Source organism: Accipiter gentilis, chromosome 8 (assembly GCF_929443795.1).
Source record: "Accipiter gentilis chromosome 8, bAccGen1.1, whole genome shotgun sequence".
NCBI classification, from domain to species: Eukaryota; Metazoa; Chordata; class Aves; order Accipitriformes; family Accipitridae; genus Astur; species Astur gentilis.
The window spans coordinates 19,094,574-19,100,573 of record NC_064887.1 but is presented as its reverse complement, the minus strand read 5'-3'; positions in this window follow the sequence as shown (position 1 = coordinate 19,100,573).

The following is a 6,000-nucleotide window of genomic DNA, read 5'->3' as shown; positions in this document are numbered from 1 at the left end:
TATTTGGGCCAACAATCAGGTTACGAAAACATTTTGTACCTATGTAGCACACAAATAAATATATATATTTCATTTTCAAGAAATTTATGTGCTTTATTTGAATCAATTAGATTGCTAGTGTTTGAGAAGTACTTTTATGGCTTTGTGTACGTTACAGAAATCTGGCATCTGAGTCAGTGTTTGCCGTATGTGCATACCAAGGAGCACATATCAGTAGAACAGAGGTACCAGCAGAATTAAGGGCTGCAGTTGCTGCTAGTCAGTCCTGTGAATCTGCAATACTGCAGAGTCAGCACAGGCCCCACTCAAGCAGAAACCCAAACATCTGTTTAACTTTAGGCATGTGCTTAAGCTTCTTTGACGTGAGCTGCTAAGGGGGTGGTTTTGTTTTTAATCACTATTCTGAGTGCTATACTTTACAAGGTTATGCTTAGGAAGCACTTTTTGAGCAGGATGGAGTTTGATCCCTAGCTTCAGCATGCCTTTGCATAGTGGTGCAAGACATAGGCATGCAGTCCCAAAATTTCTCTCTTCCCTTTCTCTCTTTCTCTCTCTCTTTCTTTTTTCTTTATCTTTTCTTTCTTTCATTCTTTTCTTTCTTTCTTTCTTTCTGTCTTTCTCTCTGTCTTTCTCTCTTTCTCTCTTTCTTTCCATATGCTAGGTTTGCAGAGGGGGGGAACCTTGTGTGTCCCAGCCTAAAAGAGAGCTGTAGCTTGTTCCTGCAAATCTCCAATCTGGGGACTGCAGGGCTGCTGGGTGCATGCCTGCCCCAGCATACAAATAGCCTACAAAATGTTCTCATTTCACTTTGAGATGGCATGGTGTGTTCAGTAATGCTTCAGTGCGTAGGCTGACCAGTATTTGTGCAATTATCTGAGGGACTCTGGCTGCGAAAACTTGCAGTGGCCTTGCTCCTTTTACTCCTCCAAGCTATGAAAAAAAAATTGCTCTTCTTTTTGGATTGAATTTCATTCCCATTTCATTTTGTTGCTGCTCATCCTGTGTGTTTCTCTCATCTATTTTTTTTTCTTCTGCTTTTTGCCTGTCCCGACTCTCTCTGTACTCATGCTGAGTGTTAGCTGGAATAGTCTGTGTATATATACTCTATATATTATTCTATAATAAAATTCTGAATTAAAATCACAGTTGTCCTAGCTCTTATGATAGCATGGTCAAAGAGAACCTTTTGAGAAGAACTGTGGCTGAAAATGCTTGGAGGAAATTACATTCTTGCCCTGACACTGATGTGATATCTGAAAAGCTACTGGCAAAATAGCACTAGTCTGTTGAAGCTTTCAGCTGAGCTCTGTTCTCCCAGAGAGTGCAAACTGTTGCTTTGTTCCAGCCAAATGAAGGAACTCAACTTGGAGGCCTCTTCTGACTCCTTGGTCACCAGCAAGTTTGGAAGAGTTGTTGAAGATCCCTCCGTGCTTAGGTCTGGTATACTTAATTATGTGTTATATATTTGATAAACACATTTTGGGGAAGGAGAGTGTAGAAGTCAAAGGAAGGGGGTGGGAGGGAAACACCTTTTGCTTATTGCTGCTAGAAAGACTTAATTCTGAACTGATGGCAATAAGGCTTAACGAGAAACGGTATGTTTCTGCTAACAGAGCAACAGGAAGATCTTCCTCCGAGTGTGTGTGGGGGGATGTTAATGACTTGTTACAGTTTGTTTGATGGGAATTTGAATTTATTGTGGTATCTGGTAGCATCCATCTTTCAGTTCTTCATCTGTTTTGATAAGGAAAAAATCCTGTGCTGCCGTATCCAACTCTGTTCCTCCTGATAAATAAGCTGCATATCTTTAAAAGCCATCTATTACCCTCTGTTTGTCAGTTTTATAAACTGGAAAAGATTAGTGGGAAGAGAAAAGGAGGGTTGCTGCTTGTGTTGTATGCAGGGCCCAAGGGTGTCAGGGAGGCGGCAGGCTGCTGCCTCTGAGCAGGGGGCTGGGGGGGGAAGCCCCACCAGGGCACTTGGCTGCTGCTGCCTCCACACCTGCAGCTCCTGCCCTGAAACCCTGCGCAGCCCCAGGTGTGAGGAAACACCCGCACATGGCCCTGTGACGTTCTCTGGGCCCGGGCAGCTGCTGGAGCTGACTGTTTGGACCAATGTGAGCTGCTGAACAATAATTTCTTCTGCTGGGCCGTTAAGTGGTGCCCTGGAAGAGCTGCCCTCCTGGTAACCACCACCTCGAGAGCCTGCGGCCAGCAGAGCTCCTCTTCTGCATCTACAGCTCTCTCGCTCAGGCATATGGGACGCTTTTAAAACTGTGCCAGCCGCAGTGCTTTTGGGACCACGAGTTGCCCCTGCCCCAGACACTGAAACTAGCAGAGGCAGTTTAGCACTACATCCCCACTTCCCTCCATCCCTTCCTTAGCAGACTTCCAGAAAGTGACGGGCGTGCGGATGCCTGCCATCCAGGCACACAAAGCTCAGAGAATGAGCACAGCCGTCTAGAGCTGACTTACCCCTGCCTCAGCACCTAACAGCGCTTTTTGAAACACACATGCACACACAAATGAGGCCATGAAGCCATCTCAGGGCACTGCTGATCAGAGTTGTCCTGGTCTCTCAGAGGTGAGCACCCCTCTCCCCACCATCTGTAATGATTGCAGGTGTGTTTCTTGCGCTACCTGAATTTTTCTTTTGACCTCTTATTTAATGTAGTCCTAGTTTTTGCAGAAGCCTTTCTCGTTATTTCCAGTAAAATCACGAGAAGGAATTACTTTCCAAACTCCAGTTTGTTGCACTGGAAGATACAAAATAGACCTGCTGGGATTAACCTAAACAACATGCACTTGGCTGAATCACAGCACTGAACTTCTCCCCTGGATATTCTGAGACTTCTTTGAACGTTGCAAATTAGCATTTCACTTAGGCTGATACTAGCAATAGGGGGATGAGTGACATTAAAATATTAAAGTTGTGTAGTAAATGTAATTTTCAGGTTTGCATGCCAAAGCTTAACATGTACTGAGGTGCTTAAAACTGACATAGAGATGTTGTAGCTACAATTTAGATGCGTGGTATGTCTCAGCATTTCATGGCCCTGATATACAAATGTCACAGGGTTAAAACCAGTGAGTTGTAAGCACGATGGTATGGCTACCTCTTTTTAATAATTAGTATGTAATAGAACAAAACAATACCATCTCACAAACTCTGATTATGGTCAGTCACCACTTGAAAAATAATTGGTTTGGTAATTTTAATTTTTTACCTCAAATTTTACTGGGAGGCTGTAGGCAGAGTAAAGCACGTCCAGATTATACTCTCAACTCCAAGGATCAGTATGCAGTCCTAAAGGTGGTACGAGAGCAGGAGCTGTGTGGTTCAGCAGCAATCAGGTGAAGTGGCACAATAATGTCCTACCAAATTTTTTAGGATCCAAAATGGCTAGAAACTGTAGGTTTTATTAATCAGTTTTATGTGCTCTATGAAAATCGTAGGTGATGAATCTCCATGGGAATGTTTCAAGGAAAACCCCTAGATTAAGTCTCATTTTATAAATTCTGAAAGAAGGCCAGGGAATGCAGTTCTGGATCACTGTTGGTCCAGGATATTTGCATCCATGTCCAAAATAATTTACCAGGGATTATGCAGTCCTCATTTTGCTGGCTGCTATGAGATTTACCATATCTAAGGCATAATGCATCAAATTTACTGAATCATTGATTTTTAGCAAGTGAAAAGCATAGCAATTGGGAGGTAACTCAAATCACTCTCCCCTCCCAGAATGGGCTGCCTGTAAGTGAATATTCCAGAATACTGTCATTTTTACAAAGAAAACTGGGGTAAATACCTATAAATTCCAACTACATACTGTTTTTTCTTGAAGAAACTATAATGAATGTGACTCAAGTTACAGAGCTAATTGCAAGCAAACTCACAATGCAAAACGTATGCCAGATTGCACACGTGAAGGATCCCAGCAGGCGATAATTGCTTGGCTGCAAGCTGGGTGCAGGACAATACTGTGCTGCCGTGAATTCTCCATGGTAAACCACCCTAGTTCCATCCATTAAAAAAAGAAGCACTAAAGGAACAAAAAGATCCCTGATCTGAGTCTTGTACCCCCCTGCAGTAAGTCAGCTATCGTAGTCCCCTCACTTCTGGGGTGTGGAAGGAGCCCCACGAGTAGCTGAGGCAGCCCGTGGGAGTGGGCTGGCAATTGAAAGGCAGAATAACTTTTGGGAAAGTTTTGAAAGCAACTTTGAAACACATTTTATAGCTGAATATGAATCTGGTCAAGGAAAAAGATGTTGATTTGTTTATAGAATCAAGAAAAAGGCTGGCTGTAGCATTTTGTGTCCTCCGAGTTCAGTTTACTGTCTCACTTCAGCACTTTCCTCCAGTGTAAGACAGACAGGTGCGTAGACACGTAGTAGAAATTTCAGCAGAAGTTAAACTTCCTCTTTCAGTTGAAATTGGTATTCCCAGATCAGATAAAACAGGACTACAGACAAGAAAAATGAAATGCTATAGAGAACTCTAGAATTTCTTACTATGCTGCCAAGTCCAAGTGAGGGTTTTGATAAAGAAACTGAGATCATTGGAACAAGCAAATGGATAGTAGAGCAGAAGCCGGACTCTAGAGAGGACTCCTAGGACACTTGGAAATGGAAATAATTGGTGGTTTGCACATAATGCCCAGTAACATTCAAAGCAGCAAAAGAATCATTAAAGATGTACCTTGTAGCAACACAGAGTGCAGGAATCTGATCCTCTGGCAGGATTTTTGGGGAGAGGTGATGAGAGGAACCAGGAATGGAAAGTACAAGAGATTTTATCAATGAGCTGCCTCCTGCTAGACTTGACCTGTGGCATTCATTAAACCAAATTATATAACCTTTCCTCATAAAAAGTTAATGTTCTTCAAATATTCCAATTGTTAGGCTACATCCCTACTTCTTCACATTAAGAAGTAAGACTAATCGTGCATTATTTGTTACAAAGAGTTTGTTTATGCCATATAAAAGAAATGGATCAAATGGATGCCTTAGGTAAAACACTTCTTAGCACTAGTATTTTCGAAACAAAGGTATAATTAGGGTTTAGATTAAAATCTGACTCTTCTGAAAACCATGTTAGAACTTTATGCAAGAAAGCAAATAACATGTAACAAAACCACCCTCTTCCCTGCCATATCCCCACAGGAGGATTTAAGTCTTTCCAGAAATTGAATAAATGATACTCTGGGGATACTCAGGAATGCTTATAGTGGTTATTTTTTAACATGATACAATAAAGCATTGTATAGGAATAATATTCTTGCAGAGTCAAAGGCAATGAAAATAAAAAGGGCTGAGTCATTGAGAGGCAGAATTAAGTATACAACAGGCACATTTAAAATCCCTTGGTAATCTGAGTTATGCTGTACCTTCCTGATGCAAAATACCCAATTTACTGGACCCTCACCTCAGTGGTACCAGAAATTTTTTGTTACCAGAGTTTTGTTAGAGTAACAAAACTCTATATGCTGGCCTTTGTAAGCGTATGATCAAAGGGAGTATCCAATTTCCACCCACTGTGTGCAGGCTGCCAATTTAAATATTTACTACCCCTTGAACTGGCCAGCCAGGAACGCAGCAGCAGCAAGGAGTATGAACCACACATGTACTGCCACTGACCTAGTACATGTTCTGTTTTCTGGAAAAGATCCAAGAGGAATTTGAAGTGAACGTGCTGTGGCTACATTAGCAGAAAAATTCACTACGTGCTTTAAAAAAACCAAACATACATCCCCCTGCCCCTCCCCCCCACCCCAAGAAAACCATTTACAACTATGCTGCAGTAAGGACATTGCTTGAGGAATGTCTCAGAGAATTGTCCTTGCTATAAGCCTACCAATTGAGAGACATTGTTTTATTACAGAAAAGGAATTCATGAAGCCATTAAGTGATAATTTCCTTTAAAATGCTGCTGTTCTATTAAGTGCCTTCAATGGTTAGTCGTTTTCTCGCCAGAGCCGCAGTGTCTTTGAAATGCGGTGAT